The sequence below is a fragment of the Phyllobates terribilis genome, unplaced genomic scaffold (genome assembly GCF_046119375.1).
Source record: "Phyllobates terribilis strain yellow unplaced genomic scaffold, ASM4611937v1 Scaffold_123__1_contigs__length_5148117, whole genome shotgun sequence".
Taxonomy (NCBI): Eukaryota; Metazoa; Chordata; class Amphibia; order Anura; family Dendrobatidae; genus Phyllobates; species Phyllobates terribilis.
Window position 1 is genome coordinate 1,952,736 of NW_027362883.1, and position 17,000 is coordinate 1,969,735.

The window sequence follows — 17,000 nt, forward strand, 5'->3', positions numbered from 1 at the left end:
ACCCCCATCTGATCCGGCTCCGGATATTCCCCCTAAAGAATATGGCCCAGGGGGCGCGTCACTATCTTTCTAGCTCTCCCTTTTTACTTCCTTTTGGATAAACAGACATATTAGGCAAGCATTTTGGAGCTTTCACCTAAATAACTACAGGTGGTGAGATAAGCTGCACAATATAATTGACCTTTCAGTATATTGTTGCACACACACCATCTATTTAGCAAATGCCCTTGTTATCAACAGCAGCCTTTTAAACTCACCTGAGCTAACAGGTATGTGCGCTGGTTACTCTGCTGCGCTTAAAATTTCTTTTTTGGTTTGCTACAATGCCTTTTCTGAAACGTTGTCTCCCTCTGCTGGAACACTGACTTCTTTCATTTAATGCCTGCAGACTATAAAAGAGAACCCAACCCAAAAAGTTTGGTTGATTAGTCTGTGGCATTCTGTTAAACTGTTGCTTATGGCGGTCTCTGTGAGCTTCTCAGCGACATTCAGCCAGCCAGGTATCCTGCCTGCAGTAGATGGAATGTGGCAATGGAACGCTGGCTGCGCGTGTCATAATAGGCTCTGAGCCTTTATATACCTGTGCACAGCAGCAGCCACCTTCAGTCTGCTGCTGGACAGCCAGCAGCAGCAGCAGCAGCAGCAGCAGGAGAGGTATGTAATCAGCAGCCCTCCTGCTAAGGGTAGACAGCTGCTCGTTCCACCCCACCCCCCGCCTTAATTGGTTCTCCTCCCTTCCAACGGTGTTGAGGCGGGTGGGAACAGCAGGGGGTGAAGGTGCTGTGTTTAAAGAGGTGGAGTTATGCAGATCTAAAACGCGTGGATTGCAGCAGCAGCAAGCCGAAAAGTGCAGGCATGTAAGGGATCTAGAGGTTGACAACATGTCTTCTTAACGGGAGTCCAGGAGCTCATCTCCACAAATGGACTTTTCAGGATCCTTGGGTGGCTCCGTAGTTTGAAACCAATTCTGGTTATCGCTTCTCGGCCTTTTGGCTAAGATCAAGTGTAGTATCTGTTCTTATCAGTTTAATATCTGATACGTCCCCTATCTGGGGACCATATATTAAATGGATTTTTAGAACAGGGAGATGGAAAAAGAGCTTGCTCTGTCCACTCCACGCATTGACCTGGTATTGCAGTATCTCCAGGACCGGTGCACCCCTTCTTTAATGCAGTTTCTAAAATCAGAAAGAATTGAATTCAATGTTTTTTGTTCATTTTGCTTGTTTGTCGGATTTTGGGATGGACTCTTTGGCTTTGCTTTTCTTCTCCTCATTGGATTTTTCATGTTCAAAGTTGCAGAAGCCAGATTACAAGCTCATTTTGGTTCAACTTCAGCAACTGTGCATTGCATTGCCATGTAATGTAATGAAATGCTATCTTTCTAGCTCTCCCTTTTTACTTCCTTTTGGATAAACAGACATATTAGGCAAGCATTTTGGAGCTTTCACCTAAATAACTACAGGTGGTGAGATAAGCTGCACAATATAATTGACCTTTCAGTATATTGTTGCACACACACCATCTATTTAGCAAATGCCCTTGTTATCAACAGCAGCCTTTTAAACTCACCTGAGCTAACAGGTATGTGCGCTGGTTACTCTGCTGCGCTTAAAATTTCTTTTTTGGTTTGCTACAATGCCTTTTCTGAAACGTTGTCTCCCTCTGCTGGAACACTGACTTCTTTCATTTAATGCCTGCAGACTATAAAAGAGAACCCAACCCAAAAAGTTTGGTTGATTAGTCTGTGGCATTCTGTTAAACTGTTGCTTATGGCGGTCTCTGTGAGCTTCTCAGCGACATTCAGCCAGCCAGGTATCCTGCCTGCAGTAGATGGAATGTGGCAATGGAACGCTGGCTGCGCGTGTCATAATAGGCTCTGAGCCTTTATATACCTGTGCACAGCAGCAGCCACCTTCAGTCTGCTGCTGGACAGCCAGCAGCAGCAGCAGCAGGAGATTTATGTAATTGTGACACCCCAGGGGTCTGGTTGCCACAGTGATAGAGATATTACGTCATAGAGCAGGTGGGAGGTCCTTTGGTCAGGGATCCTGTGCATGCCACACCTCCTGCCCAGTCTTGGGAGGGGAAGGACTTCCCCTATATAAACCCGGGGCTGAGGCAGAGTGAGTGAGAAAGAAGACAGAACAAGAGTAGAGAAGAGAAGCAGCATAGCAAGAAACATCAGGAGCTCTGTGGGGAGCAGTGTTACAAGGAGTCAGGGGCTGGCAGCTGCAGAGCTCGCCCTGACTGAGAAGATTTCTAACCGGACCCGGAGTCCGAGGCTGTGGGGACTAACTCCTACCTAGCAGCAGAAACCGTCCGGCAGAGGATTTCAGGTCCTCTGGCCCAGAAGCCCGAAGGCACGGTCACACGCGTGGGACCAGCACCGCCATCGTGGAGCGGAAGCCATTAGAAGGCCCCGAGTCACCGGCCATACGGGTGAGCACCACACGGTACACTCAGGGACGTGGGCTACTTATTCCCGCCTCTAGCAAGGTAGCCAGAAGAGTACAGTTAGTTGGGAAGGCCTACAACTCCGCCTGGCCAGGGGAAATCCCATCTGCTCAAGGACTGACCAGGCCCCTATCACTAGCAAGTACTCCGGGAGGGTCTATCTTTGTCACCAGTAAAGACCCTGAACTACACCGCACCGTCTCTGAGTGGTTCCTGCTACCCCCATCATCCACGTCGGCCGCCCTGAGGCCATACCCCTCCCGTTGGGGGTTATACCATCCACGCTGCACCATCCTTCCACCGGCCTCAGCGGTCTGCCCTGCAGCGGCAGCTCCATAGCTGCATTCAACGGGTGGCGTAGTCACCAACCATCTACTGCTAGTACATCGCCGCTCAGTTTGACTCCCTGGGCACGGACCGGGTCGCCGCCACGAGACTACAACCCTCAAGAGATCCGGCTCCGGGTAAGCTCCCGCGTGCGCAACGCGGCGCGACACAGGCCCAGGGGCGCGTCACCTTTGGCGTAGTCGGCAGGATTTCGTGCCCGCAACCACCGGGTACTGCGTGCCTGAAAAAGAGACTTTTCAAACTTACCTGTGGTGAAGATTCCCGCCATCCGGCGCCATCTTCAGCCTTCTTCCCGCCATCGGTGAAGTTTCCCGCCATCCGGCGCCATCTTCTGCCTTCTTCCCGCCATCCGTGGAGTTTTCCCGCCATTGGACGCCATCTTGAGGACGCCGCGCGGGAAGAAGAGGGGCGTGGACTCCGAAAGCGCGCGAGAACTGAAGCCCCGCCTCACGTCCGGACGTTGCGTAAGGTCCTGGAAGGAGCCCAGCAGACGCCGACGTCACGGGAGCGCGACGGAAGGTCCTCAACCCTGACGATCCACTGCGGAGCCGCGGCCTACGGAACAGGATCATCGCAAGGTAGGCCACGGTCCACTAGGGGGGAGGAAGATGTCGGATACGGAGGAGAGCTTCACTGCCTCAACCCCCGCCAGCGCCACCGCTGCTGCAGTTATGCCCTTCACCATGCCCTATATCCCGGGAGCAGCTTGGCTACCCCAGTACTCAGGGGAGTCACATACCCTGCATGACTTTAGAGAAAAGCTGGATAGCCTCTTCCAGGTGTACCCCCTCACAGAAGAGCAAAAGGTGAGCATCCTGGTGGCCCAACTAACTGGGGCAGCCAAAAGGGAAGTAAAATCCTGGCCACCTGGGAGGAAGACTGTCGCAGGGATACTAACCCGGCTGAAGGACACCTTTGATACCCGCACCTCAGCTGAGATTAAGCTTAGATTCTACGGGTGCAAGCAGCGAGCGCATGAGAGTATAAGGGACTATGCACTAAACCTACAAGAGGCCCTGAGGGCCATAAAGCAGACCGACCCTGATGGGGTGGGAAACGAGGACAGGCTGTTGACTGAACAATTTATAGAGGGTTTATATTGCAATGCCCACCGAACCCAGTTGCGGGCAATGGCCTTACAGGATCCCCATCTAGACTTTGCACAGTTCAAGGACAGAGCCATCCGGGTGCTCCGAGAACCGGCACCGGGTGGCGTTGTGACCCACAGGCGCCCAGCTATCACTTACCACCAGGAGGCGGCGCCCTTGTCGGCAGGGCCTGTGGGAGCTGATGCGCAGGCTTTGGACAATGACCCGGCTCCAGACCTACGCCATCAGGTCCAAGAGCTAGCTAAGAGCGTTGCTGCGCTAACCCGAACTGTGCAGTCTTTACAGGTTTCCACCCCAGGGAAGATCCAGTTGGCATCCGGACCGGAGGACATCCCGTGGCGTCGACCAAGGAGGACCCCACCGGCCAGAGGAAGACCCAGTGACCGATACAGCGAGGACGGACGACCCATCTGCCGCTGCTGCAATCAACCCGGACATATGGAAAGGTACTGTTCTTTAAACGGGCACAACCTGGGGTAGAGGGCCAACCCCCAGGAAAAAGATCACCAGGCCCATCGAACTGGCGCGACAGATATGTGGGAGGACGTCCAGTCTTGCCTGTGGTACTGGATGGCATTCCCATGAGTGCCCTACTGGACACCGGGTCACAGGTCACCACCATCCCGTACGTGCTCTTTAAGCAGTACTGGAATGACTCGGATATTACCCGCTACCCTGACGACGACTTGAGTATCATCGCCAGCAATGGCCAGCCCGTGCCACAAATCGGATTTAAAGAGGTGACCATCAAAATCGGTAGAGTCGAACTGGCAGCACAGGGACTGATCATTGTAGACATTGACAAACATGAGAGCCACCCAAAAATAACTCTAGGAGCTAATGTAATTGAGAATTGTCTTGCAGAAGTGATTTTCCTTCTACAGCAGGTTGCCAAGAACGCCAGCTCCGGCGAGCAGCGAGTGCTCCAGAAAGAGATCCGGGCACTGATGCGACGGCAACAGGTGGAACTCTCCGGCGGTGAGATTGGTAGCGTAAGAATGTGTGACCCTTTCCCTATTGCCATGCCCCCAAAAAGTGAAATGATGATTTGGTGCCGGGCAGCTATTGGTCTGAGAGGTAGAGATTACCAGGCAATGGTAGAACCAGTTTACTCAGACAGTAGGCCCACCATTTTGACAGCACGGGGGGTGGTCAATGTACGCCATGGGAGGGTGCCCGTTCGCATAATCAATATCGGGGAGAGGGAAGTGTACCTGCCCCGGTATGCCACGCTAGCAAAATTATATACCATCAACCAAAACTCTATACAGTCTGTGGAACCCTTGCCTCCATCTCACCCGGAGGAAGGTAACGGCTCTAAGAAAGTAATGGAGGATTGGTGTCAGCAACTACACTTGGGAACTGACTCCACTCCCTCCCACCAGAAACAGGGAGTCTACCGGGTGGTTCAAGAGTATGAGAGAGTGTTTAGTAAACACCCGTTAGACTTCGGGCGAGTCAAGGGGGTAGAACACCGCATCCCCACGGGAGATCATCCTCCCATAAAAGAGAGGTATCGACCCGTACCCCCTGCACATTACCAACACGCCAAGGGGATGCTTAGAGACATGAAGGAGGCTGGGGTAATCCGGGATAGCTGTAGCCCCTGGGCAGCCCCGCTAGTTTTAGTCAAAAAGAAAGACAACACCATGAGGATGTGTGTAGATTACCGGAAAATCAACCGTATCACACACAAGGATGCGTACCCCTTACCAAGGATAGAGGAGTCATTGGCTGCTTTAAGGTCTGCTAACTTCTTCTCTACCTTGGATCTCACTAGTGGGTACTGGCAGGTTCCTGTAGCAGAGGCGGACCGGGAGAAGACCGCATTCACCACCCCGATGGGACTTAGCGAGTTCACCTGCATGCCGTTCGGACTCTGCAACGCCCCAGGAACCTTCCAACGATTAATGGAGTGCTGTCTGGGCCACAGAAACTTCGAGACGGTCCTGTTGTACCTGGACGATGTCATCGTATACTCCAAAACTTATGAGGACCACCTGAAACACCTGGCGGAGGTGTTCGAAGCTCTGGCGAGTTACGGCCTAAAGGTGAAACCCTCCAAGTGTCACCTCCTGAAACCAAAGGTGCAGTACCTGGGACACGTGGTGAGCGCTGATGGAGTGGCTCCCGACCCCGATAAGATCACCGCAATTAAGGGATGGCCAAGCCCCTCCAGCATAAAAGAAGTGCGGCAGTTCCTCGGGTTGGTAGGCTACTACCGAAGGTTTATTCCCGGTTTCACCAAAAAGGCAGCGCCTATGCAGGACCTCCTGATAGGCCAGTCCCGGAAGGCCAAGAACCAGAAGCCGCCCTTCAAATGGGAAGAGCTAGAAGAAGAGTCCTTCCGCCAGCTGAAGATGGCCCTCACGGGGGATGAAATCTTGGCGTACCCGGATTATAGCCAGCCCTTCATCCTCTACACCGACGCCAGTAACATCGGGCTAGGAGCCGTACTGTCCCAGATCCAGCAGGGGAAAGAACGAGTAATCGCCTACGCCAGCCGAAAACTGCGACCCACCGAAAGGAACCCCGAGAATTACAGCTCATTTAAGCTGGAGTTCCTGGCCGTAGTATGGGCAGTCACCGAGCGCTTTAAGCATTACCTCGCTTCTTCCCGGTTCACCATGTACACGGATAACAACCCGTTGACACACCTGGACACGGCAAGACTCGGTGCCCTGGAGCAGAGGTGGATGGCCCGTCTGACCAACTACGAGTTCACAGTCAAATACCGGGCAGGACGCTCCAATACCAATGCGGACGCCCTGTCCAGGATGCCCAACCTGCCGGACGGAGGAGAAGATCCGGAGGGACTGGAAGAAGTTGAACTCCCTGCGTTCCACCGTCATGGGACTATTCAGTATTCCCACCAGGTAAGGAGTAAGCAGACTGCTACGTTGAACCCCTTACCCCACTACAACTGGGCGGAAACGCAAGACAGCGACCCTGCCGTCCGACTGGTGAAGGAGATGCTGACTCGGCCGGAGGCTCGCCTTGAACCAGACGCTCCGGAGGAAGCCAAACAACTATGGGCAGAGAAGAGTCGACTGTTCCTTTACAAAGGGAAGTTGTGCCGCAGAATGGTTAACTCCCGGACGCATGAATTACTCTGGCAAGTAGTGGTGCCACGAAGAGACGCAGCCATGGTGATGGAGGCATACCACGACGGAGCTGGACACTTCGGGTGGAAGAAGCTGGAGTTCCTGCTGCGCGAGCGATTCCACTGGGTAGGCATGAGGGGAACCATTGAGAAGTGGTGCAGAGACTGTGGCCCGTGCAACCTGAGAAGGAAGGACCGCGCCAGCCAGAAGACTCCCCTGCAGTCCATCGTCACCCGGCAACCGTTGGAACTGGTAGCCTTGGATCATGTAAAACTGACCCCAAGCAGAAGTGGCTACGTCTACGCGTTAACCATCGTGGATCATTACTCCCGGTTTCTGGTTGTCGTCCCCGTCAAGGACTTAACGGCTCAAACAGCAGCTAGAGCCTTCCAGCAGCACTTTTGCCGTCCACACGGGTACCCGGACCAAGTGCTGACGGACCAGGGACCTGCCTTTGAAGCGGAGGTCTTCCAGGAATTCTGCAATCTGTATGGCTGCCGGAAGATAAGGACGACACCCTACCATCCGCAGACTAATGGACTTTGTGAAAAAATGAACCAGGTGGTAATGGATCTTCTAAAAACGTTGCCCCTGGAAGAACGCAGTCTGTGGCCTGAAAAGTTGCCCGATCTGGTGGACCTATACAACCACATCCCGGTAGGTTCCACCAACTGTACCCCGGCTTACCTAATGAGGGCAAGACCTGGTAAGTTACCTGTTGACCTGGAAATGGGAGTCCTGACACCCGAGGACACTTCACCAGAAACAGACTGGGACACAGAGAGGCAGCAGCAGTACCGGAGAGTACAGGAGAGCGTGGAGCGAAGTCTCTGTCAGGCTAGGGAAAGACAAGAGAAAACTTATAACCAGTATGCTCCCGCTGTTCCCCTGGTACCCGGAGAGCAGGTCTTGAAGAGGAAGAGACGGCTCCACAAGTTGGACGACCAGTGGGAGAAGGACCCGTACACCGTACTGCCCTCAAGCCACGAAAACCCGAAGGTCTGTACCATCAGTAAAGACGGAGGGGAAACCACAGCCATTGTATCCCGGGACCACCTGAAGAAGTGTCCCGAACAACTGAGGAACCCTGAAGAGGAACAAGAAGACCATCGACCCGTAGAGGAAAGGGAAGATATGGTTAATACCGTGCTCGGGGACTTCCCTCGGTCTTGGACTCAAGTCAATGGTGCAGTTGTGGTACCCGTACTCACCTTCCTCCAACCATCATCCCAAGAACCTACGGAGCAACAGGTAGAGCTGGAAGAACAGCCGGTCCAGGAGGCAGAAGACTCCACACAAGCAGAACAGGAGGATCAACCCTCTGCTTATAGTGAGCCTGCCGTACCCCTAGTGAGACAAAGAGCCGGTAGACAGCTGCCCAGTTTACCCTTGACAGCTCCTACACCCTGTAGTTCAGGGCCAGACAGTCAGCTCCGTAGGTCCACTAGGGCCACTAGAGGCCAGTTACCTGCACGCTGGAGGATTTGAAGTGTATAAATTGTTTTATTTATGTTTATCTGTGTATTGTTGCTTGTGTATAATTTTGTGTTTCCAGTTATTTTTAGGAATCCTTGGTGGATTTACCAGGAATCCTTGTACATAGTTGGAGCGTAACCCAGGATGGACTAGAGACTGTTAAGGACTCGGGGTAGGACAGACCCCTACCTGGTTACGTCTCCCTGTTTTGGTGAAATGGACACCTTGCTTTCTTCAAAGACTGCACCCGGTTACGGACATGCCGTGACCACCTTTATGTGTTTCTTTATTGTATTGTTATTGTTATATCTTGTTATGTTTTTCTAAAATATGTTTAGTCCCGGAGTACTAAATTTCACTAGGGGGGAATGTGACACCCCAGGGGTCTGGTTGCCACAGTGATAGAGATATTACGTCTGAGAGCAGGTGGGAGGTCCTTTGGTCAGGGATCCTGTGCATGCCACACCTCCTGCCCAGTCTTGGGAGGGGAAGGACTTCCCCTATATAAACCCGGGGCTGAGGCAGAGTGAGTGAGAAAGAAGACAGAACAAGAGTAGAGAAGAGAAGCAGCATAGCAAGAAACATCAGGAGCTCTGTGGGGAGCAGTGTTACAAGGAGTCAGGGGCTGGCAGCTGCAGAGCTCGCCCTGACTGAGAAGATTTCTAACCGGACCCGGAGTCCGAGGCTGTGGGGACTAACTCCTACCTAGCAGCAGAAACCGTCCGGCAGAGGATTTCAGGTCATCTGGCCCAGAAGCCCGAAGGCACGGTCACACGCGTGGGACCAGCACCGCCATCGTGGAGCGGAAGCCATTAGAAGGCCCCGAGTCACCGGCCATACGGGTGAGCACCACACGGTACACTCAGGGACGTGGGCTACTTATTCCCGCCTCTAGCAAGGTAGCCAGAAGAGTACAGTTAGTTGGGAAGGCCTACAACTCCGCCTGGCCAGGGGAAATCCCATCTGCTCAAGGACTGACCAGGCCCCTATCACTAGCAAGTACTCCGGGAGGGTCTATCTTTGTCACCAGTAAAGACCCTGAACTACACCGCACCGTCTCTGAGTGGTTCCTGCTACCCCCATCATCCACGTCGGCCGCCCTGAGGCCATACCCCTCCCGTTGGGGGTTATACCATCCACGCTGCACCATCCTTCCACCGGCCTCAGCGGTCTGCCCTGCAGCGGCAGCTCCATAGCTGCATTCAATGGGTGGCGTAGTCACCAACCATCTACTGCTAGTACATCGCCGCTCAGTTTGACTCCCTGGGCACGGACCGGGTCGCCGCCACGAGACTACAACCCTCAAGAGATCCGGCTCCGGGTAAGCTCCCGCGTGCGCAACGCAGCGCGACACAGGCCCAGGGGCGCGTCATAATCAGCAGCCCTCCTGCTAAGGGTAGACAGCTGCTCGTTCCACCCCACCCCCCGCCTTAATTGGTTCTCCTCCCTTCCAATGGTGTTGAGGCGGGTGGGAACAGCAGGGGGTGAAGGTGCTGTGTTTAAAGAGGTGGAGTTATGCAGATCTAAAACGCGTGGATTGCAGCAGCAGCAAGCCGAAAAGTGCAGGCATGTAAGGGATCTAGAGGTTGACAACATGTCTTCTTAACGGGAGTCCAGGAGCTCATCTCCACAAATGGACTTTTCAGGATCCTTGGGTGGCTCCGTAGTTTGAAACCAATTCTGGTTATCGCTTCTCGGCCTTTTGGCTAAGATCAAGTGTAGTATCTGTTCTTATCAGTTTAATATCTGATACGTCCCCTATCTGGGGACCATATATTAAATGGATTTTTAGAACAGGGAGATGGAAAAAGAGCTTGCTCTGTCCACTCCACGCATTGACCTGGTATTGCAGTATCTCCAGGACCGGTGCACCCCTTCTTTAATGCAGTTTCTAAAATCAGAAAGAATTGAATTCAATGTTTTTTGTTCATTTTGCTTGTTTGTCGGATTTTGGGATGGACTCTTTGGCTTTGCTTTTCTTCTCCTCATTGGATTTTTCATGTTCAAAGTTGCAGAAGCCAGATTACAAGCTCATTTTGGTTCAACTTCAGCAACTGTGCATTGCATTGCCATGTAATGTAATGAAATGCTATCTTTCTAGCTCTCCCTTTTTACTTCCTTTTGGATAAACAGACATATTAGGCAAGCATTTTGGAGCTTTCACCTAAATAACTACAGGTGGTGAGATAAGCTGCACAATATAATTGACCTTTCAGTATATTGTTGCACACACACCATCTATTTAGCAAATGCCCTTGTTATCAACAGCAGCCTTTTAAACTCACCTGAGCTAACAGGTATGTGCGCTGGTTACTCTGCTGCGCTTAAAATTTCTTTTTTGGTTTGCTACAATGCCTTTTCTGAAACGTTGTCTCCCTCTGCTGGAACACTGACTTCTTTCATTTAATGCCTGCAGACTATAAAAGAGAACCCAACCCAAAAAGTTTGGTTGATTAGTCTGTGGCATTCTGTTAAACTGTTGCTTATGGCGGTCTCTGTGAGCTTCTCAGCGACATTCAGCCAGCCAGGTATCCTGCCTGCAGTAGATGGAATGTGGCAATGGAACGCTGGCTGCGCGTGTCATAATAGGCTCTGAGCCTTTATATACCTGTGCACAGCAGCAGCCACCTTCAGTCTGCTGCTGGACAGCCAGCAACAGCAGCAGCAGCAGCAGGAGAGGTATGTAATCAGCAGCCCTCCTGCTAAGGGTAGACAGCTGCTCGTTCCACCCCACCCCCCGCCTTAATTGGTTCTCCTCCCTTCCAACGGTGTTGAGGCGGGTGGGAACAGCAGGGGGTGAAGGTGCTGTGTTTAAAGAGGTGGAGTTATGCAGATCTAAAACGCGTGGATTGCAGCAGCAGCAAGCCGAAAAGTGCAGGCATGTAAGGGATCTAGAGGTTGACAACATGTCTTCTTAACGGGAGTCCAGGAGCTCATCTCCACAAATGGACTTTTCAGGATCCTTGGGTGGCTCCGTAGTTTGAAACCAATTCTGGTTATCGCTTCTCGGCCTTTTGGCTAAGATCAAGTGTAGTATCTGTTCTTATCAGTTTAATATCTGATACGTCCCCTATCTGGGGACCATATATTAAATGGATTTTTAGAACAGGGAGATGGAAAAAGAGCTTGCTCTGTCCACTCCACGCATTGACCTGGTATTGCAGTATCTCCAGGACCGGTGCACCCCTTCTTTAATGCAGTTTCTAAAATCAGAAAGAATTGAATTCAATGTTTTTTGTTCATTTTGCTTGTTTGTCGGATTTTGGGATGGACTCTTTGGCTTTGCTTTTCTTCTCCTCATTGGATTTTTCATGTTCAAAGTTGCAGAAGCCAGATTACAAGCTCATTTTGGTTCAACTTCAGCAACTGTGCATTGCATTGCCATGTAATGTAATGAAATGCTATCTTTCTAGCTCTCCCTTTTTACTTCCTTTTGGATAAACAGACATATTAGGCAAGCATTTTGGAGCTTTCACCTAAATAACTACAGGTGGTGAGATAAGCTGCACAATATAATTGACCTTTCAGTATATTGTTGCACACACACCATCTATTTAGCAAATGCCCTTGTTATCAACAGCAGCCTTTTAAACTCACCTGAGCTAACAGGTATGTGCGCTGGTTACTCTGCTGCGCTTAAAATTTCTTTTTTGGTTTGCTACAATGCCTTTTCTGAAACGTTGTCTCCCTCTGCTGGAACACTGACTTCTTTCATTTAATGCCTGCAGACTATAAAAGAGAACCCAACCCAAAAAGTTTGGTTGATTAGTCTGTGGCATTCTGTTAAACTGTTGCTTATGGCGGTCTCTGTGAGCTTCACAGCGACATTCAGCCAGCCAGGTATCCTGCCTGCAGTAGATGGAATGTGGCAATGGAACGCTGGCTGCGCGTGTCATAATAGGCTCTGAGCCTTTATATACCTGTGCACAGCAGCAGCCACCTTCAGTCTGCTGCTGGACAGCCAGCAGCAGCAGCAGCAGCAGCAGGAGAGGTATGTAATCAGCAGCCCTCCTGCTAAGGGTAGACAGCTGCTCGTTCCACCCCACCCCCCGCCTTAATTGGTTCTCCTCCCTTCCAACGTTGTTGAGGCGGGTGGGAACAGCAGGGGGTGAAGGTGCTGTGTTTAAAGAGGTGGAGTTATGCAGATCTAAAACGCGTGGATTGCAGCAGCAGCAAGCCGAAAAGTGCAGGCATGTAAGGGATCTAGAGGTTGACAACATGTCTTCTTAACGGGAGTCCAGGAGCTCATCTCCACAAATGGACTTTTCAGGATCCTTGGGTGGCTCCGTAGTTTGAAACCAATTCTGGTTATCGCTTCTCGGCCTTTTGGCTAAGATCAAGTGCTTTATTGCAGGAGATTGTGGTTCAAGGGCACTCGGGTACCCCTCTCCTTGGCCTGGCAGGATCGTCCACTTTGGTGGACTTAACCTGCTTGCTGCTATTAGGGAGAGGGCTTAGTCCCAGGGTAACGAGTTGCGATCCCCCAGCTTCCAGGTGTTTTTCGCTGCAAGAACACTGGGAGCGCAGATTGCAAGCGGCTGCAATTTGCAACCTTGTTGTGTTTTTCCATGGAGGTTGACCCTAACCTCGTGCCTCTTTATGCGAGGCTAAAAAACTCTATCCGAGTTCACTTCACGGCGGGTGGCTCGGATATGAGGAAATTAGGGTATGTAGTCCAGGACGTGCTCAGGAACCTTCTTGGCGTACAAAGGAATGAAATTCTCTCCATCCAGGATTATCCCAGAAGAGGTGACTATGACATCACATTCACCGGAGAAGGTATTTTTAGAGATGTACTAGAAAAGTTAAAAAAAGTTGAAAATAGTCCTGTTTTGAAAGGGATACAAATTGTTGAGCACGTCCTGGATGAGGTAAGACTGGTTATTGTAAAAATATTTTCGCCCTTTGTTTCTGCTCCAGAAGTAATGTCATTTCTAGCAATTTATTTTAAAAGTGTTAAATGTATTGGGAAGATATTAAACGAATATAACATATGGACATCTAAGTGGAAATTCCTTGTGAAGTGTACAAGAGATCCAAATACACCAGGTGGTATACGGCTCCCCCCTGCCCGTTTCAAAATTGGGCAAACAAATGGGGATTTCTTCTTTTCTGGGATGCCAGTATATTGCAGAAATTGTGGGCGCTATGGTCATTCAAAAGAAAACTGTCATGTATCATGTAGAAATTGTGCTAGTGAAGAACATGAGACAAAAGAATGCCCTAAGGAAAAGAAATGCAGTTTTTGCCAGACTCCAGGTCACTTTTATTTTTCTTGCCCTCACAGATTTCGGGAAGATGAGCAAAAGGGGAAGTCCAAGACGTCCGACCAAGGACCAAAAGATCAGACCACCCCTCAGGAGGAGGAACAACAACCTGGAGCCTCTGGAGACAATAAGGGCGTACCAAATAGTGAAGTGTCTCCAGAGTCTATGACAGGTAAAATACCAAATCCCAAAACCTGGCTGCAGGACCTGCGGGAGTCCAAAAGGAGGGCTGAGAAGGAGCAGAAGGGCACTACTGGTAAGGTCAAAAGGGACCGGCAAAAGGCCGACACAGAAGCCCATGCCCAGTCTGGGTCTCCTAGTGCTGAGGGCGCTGAGTGGATAAAGGTGGGTCCTAAGAAAAAGAAAAAGGGTGGTTCGGAGGAGGCAGCAGGAGGTGAACAGATGGACACTTCTCCAGAAGGGGACGTGGACGCTGGACCCTCAGGGGTTTCGGTCTCCGCTGCTACAGGTGGGGACCGGGATCTTGGTGCCTCTGAAGAGTCAGAGGCTCTGCCTTGTGCGCAACCTCCTCCTATAGGACGACCTTCTACAGGTCAAACAGGGGCGGCGGAACCCCTCGGGGACCCACCTGATGAGGAACTGCATGGCCAGCCAATGGAGACCCAGCGGGTTCTGCCAGCCAGCCCTCCGAGCTATGCCAGTGTAGCGTCGGGTTTATATAAATGTGGTAATCTTTCCTCCTCCACGGAGACTCTCGTGACGATACTATCAGATGAGGAGGGAGGCGCAAGCCCAGTGGTCTGATCAGGTTCATCGGACAGGTAAATCCGTTGCTCTTAGTTACCTAAGTAAAATTTCTACATTTTCTAATGATGGCTGAACTCAAAGGTATTTCCCTCAACGTGAGAGGCATAAAATCTAACACGAGAAGAACTGCTCTTTTTAATTTTTTTACGTGTTTTACTGCATCTGTATTTTTTCTGCAAGAATGTAATATCCCACATGAAATGTCATATCAAAAATATAAAGATGAGTGGAAGTGTGGGCCATCTGTCTGGTCCGGATCGAATGCTGCAGGATCAGCGGGTGTAGCCATACTTTTTAAAGGGAACGTTTTAATTGATTTTATTCAGGAAATTTTACCAGGTCGTATTTTATTAGTGAAAGCTTTTATTGATGGTATTAGATGGCAGTTTTTAAATTTTTATGGATCCCCAGAGAAAAATGAAAGAGCCGAAATGCTTGATCTTTTACCATTATTTATTAATAACTCTGAACCTTTTATCTTAGCAGGGGATTTTAATTGTGTTTTAAAAGGTGAAAACCGGCGCTCCAGCTCTGTAAGCAGGAACTACGATAAAACCTCAGGTATGCTACATGATATAGTCAAAGATGCTAAATTGATAGACATATATAAAGAGTGTCATAGTGACAGCCCAGAGGACGCCGGTTTCACTTGGAGCAATGCTAATTGTAGCTCTAGGATTGATTTTATTTTTGGTTCAGATAAAACAATACCTGCCAAATGTGAAGTTTTAACTAATATATTTTCAGACCATAAACTTTTATCCTTTACCATAAAAGTAAATGACAACAAAAAATGTGGTAAGAAAAGCTGGAAAATGAACGTATCCCTTTTAACCGACCCGCAGATTTTATCAGATTTTATTGAGTTTTATAGGAAATGTAGAAAAGGGAAAAAAACAAATGAGACTATGAGTGTATGGTGGGATAGAATGAAAGTAAAAATAAAAGACTTTTTTATTAAAAAGAGTATATGTAGAGCCAAAGAAAAATATGAAGAATATAGAATTTTAAATACCCGCCTACAAACATTATTTAAGCTCAGAGACAATGGGATAGATGTACAAGTTGATATTTCAAACTTAAAAGAAGAGATTTCAAAATGGCTAGAACAAAAAGGAAAAGAGATAATTTTTCGTTCTAGAGTACAACATATAGAAGAAAATGAAAAGTGTTCCAGATATTTTTTTAGGAAAAATAAAAAAGAAAAAGTGATAATTGACCATATAGATGGTGAGAATAATATAAAAAATATGCTGGGTAAAGTTGAGGGTTTTTTTTCTAATCTTTTTAATGGAAAAAATATAGATAATAAATTAATGGATGATTCGCTGCAAGGACTAACAGCTGTTTTAGATCCCGCATCCCAAGAGTTTTTATCCCAAGTTTTAACGGAACAAGAAGTGTTAAAAACTATTAAAAGTTTTAAAACTGGAAAGGTCCCTGGTCCTGATGGCATCCCAATAGAATTTTATGTATGTTTTTATGATATTTTAAAAGATGATTTGTTTTATTTGTTTACTGAGGTTTTTAATAATAAGGTTTTATTAAATTCCTGGAAGAAAGGTGAAGTCTCCCTCCTATACAAAAAAGGCGATAAATCAAAATTAGAAAACTGGAGACCAATAACACTTTTAAATTGTGACTATAAAATAATGGCTAAAATTTGTGCAAATCGTCTAAAAGAAGTCATCAGCAAAGTTATTCATTCTAATCAAGTGTGTGGGGTGCCAGGGCGCAGTATATGGGACAATCTGAATTTAGTGAAAGACTGTATTGAGGATGTGAAAGACAGAAAGGGGAAAATGGCGATTTTATCTATTGATTTTGAAAAAGCATTTGACCGTGTCTCACACTTTTATCTTTTTAAAGTTTTAGAGAAAATGGGCATACCAGAAGGGTTTTTACTATCGCTTAAAGCATTTTACAAGGATTGTACAAGTAAGATTTTAGTGAATGATTTTAAGACACAAGAGGTATTTTTACGGTCAGGGGTGAAACAGGGATGCCCTCTGTCCCCCCTACTGTTTATCTGTGCACTGGAACCAATGTTATGTGCAATACGCCAAAATAAACAGATATGCGGTGTCCCTCTGCCTGGAAGCGGTGGTTTGGAGGCCAAGGTTGTAGGCTACATGGATGACGTGGCGGTCTTGTGTACAGATGCACCATCACTTACGGCCACTCTCCATCAAGTGCAATCCTTTTGTCTAGCTTCTGGTTTTAAAATCAATTTTAATAAGTGTAACATTTTAAGTGTTGGGGGGATGATTTTACGTGATGTACCAATTAATGTCTCCGAATCCATTTCCATTTTAGGTATATCATTCACTGAAAATAATGATGGTTATAATAGTTGGGAAACAGTTACACAGAAAGTAAATACGAAAATATGTATGTGGAACATGAGGAGACTTACAATGGAGGGTAAAGTATTGGTTTTAAAGATGGTGATTTTACCTCTTTTATTGTAT

The 17,000-nt window shown here is 48.8% G+C and overlaps 3 non-coding genes across 3 annotated transcripts; all 3 read left to right on the forward strand.

Moving 5' to 3' along the window:
* The first annotated feature begins 973 nt into the window (after positions 1-973).
* On the forward strand, positions 974-1,164 carry LOC141202013 (U2 spliceosomal RNA). The gene has a single exon (XR_012273301.1). It is a non-coding gene; the product is annotated as a U2 spliceosomal RNA (small nuclear RNA).
* A 9,016-nt stretch (positions 1,165-10,180) lies between these two features.
* On the forward strand, positions 10,181-10,371 carry LOC141202014 (U2 spliceosomal RNA). The gene has a single exon (XR_012273302.1). It is a non-coding gene; the product is annotated as a U2 spliceosomal RNA (small nuclear RNA).
* A 1,121-nt stretch (positions 10,372-11,492) lies between these two features.
* On the forward strand, positions 11,493-11,683 carry LOC141202016 (U2 spliceosomal RNA). The gene has a single exon (XR_012273304.1). It is a non-coding gene; the product is annotated as a U2 spliceosomal RNA (small nuclear RNA).
* Positions 11,684-17,000: the final 5,317 nt, after the last annotated feature.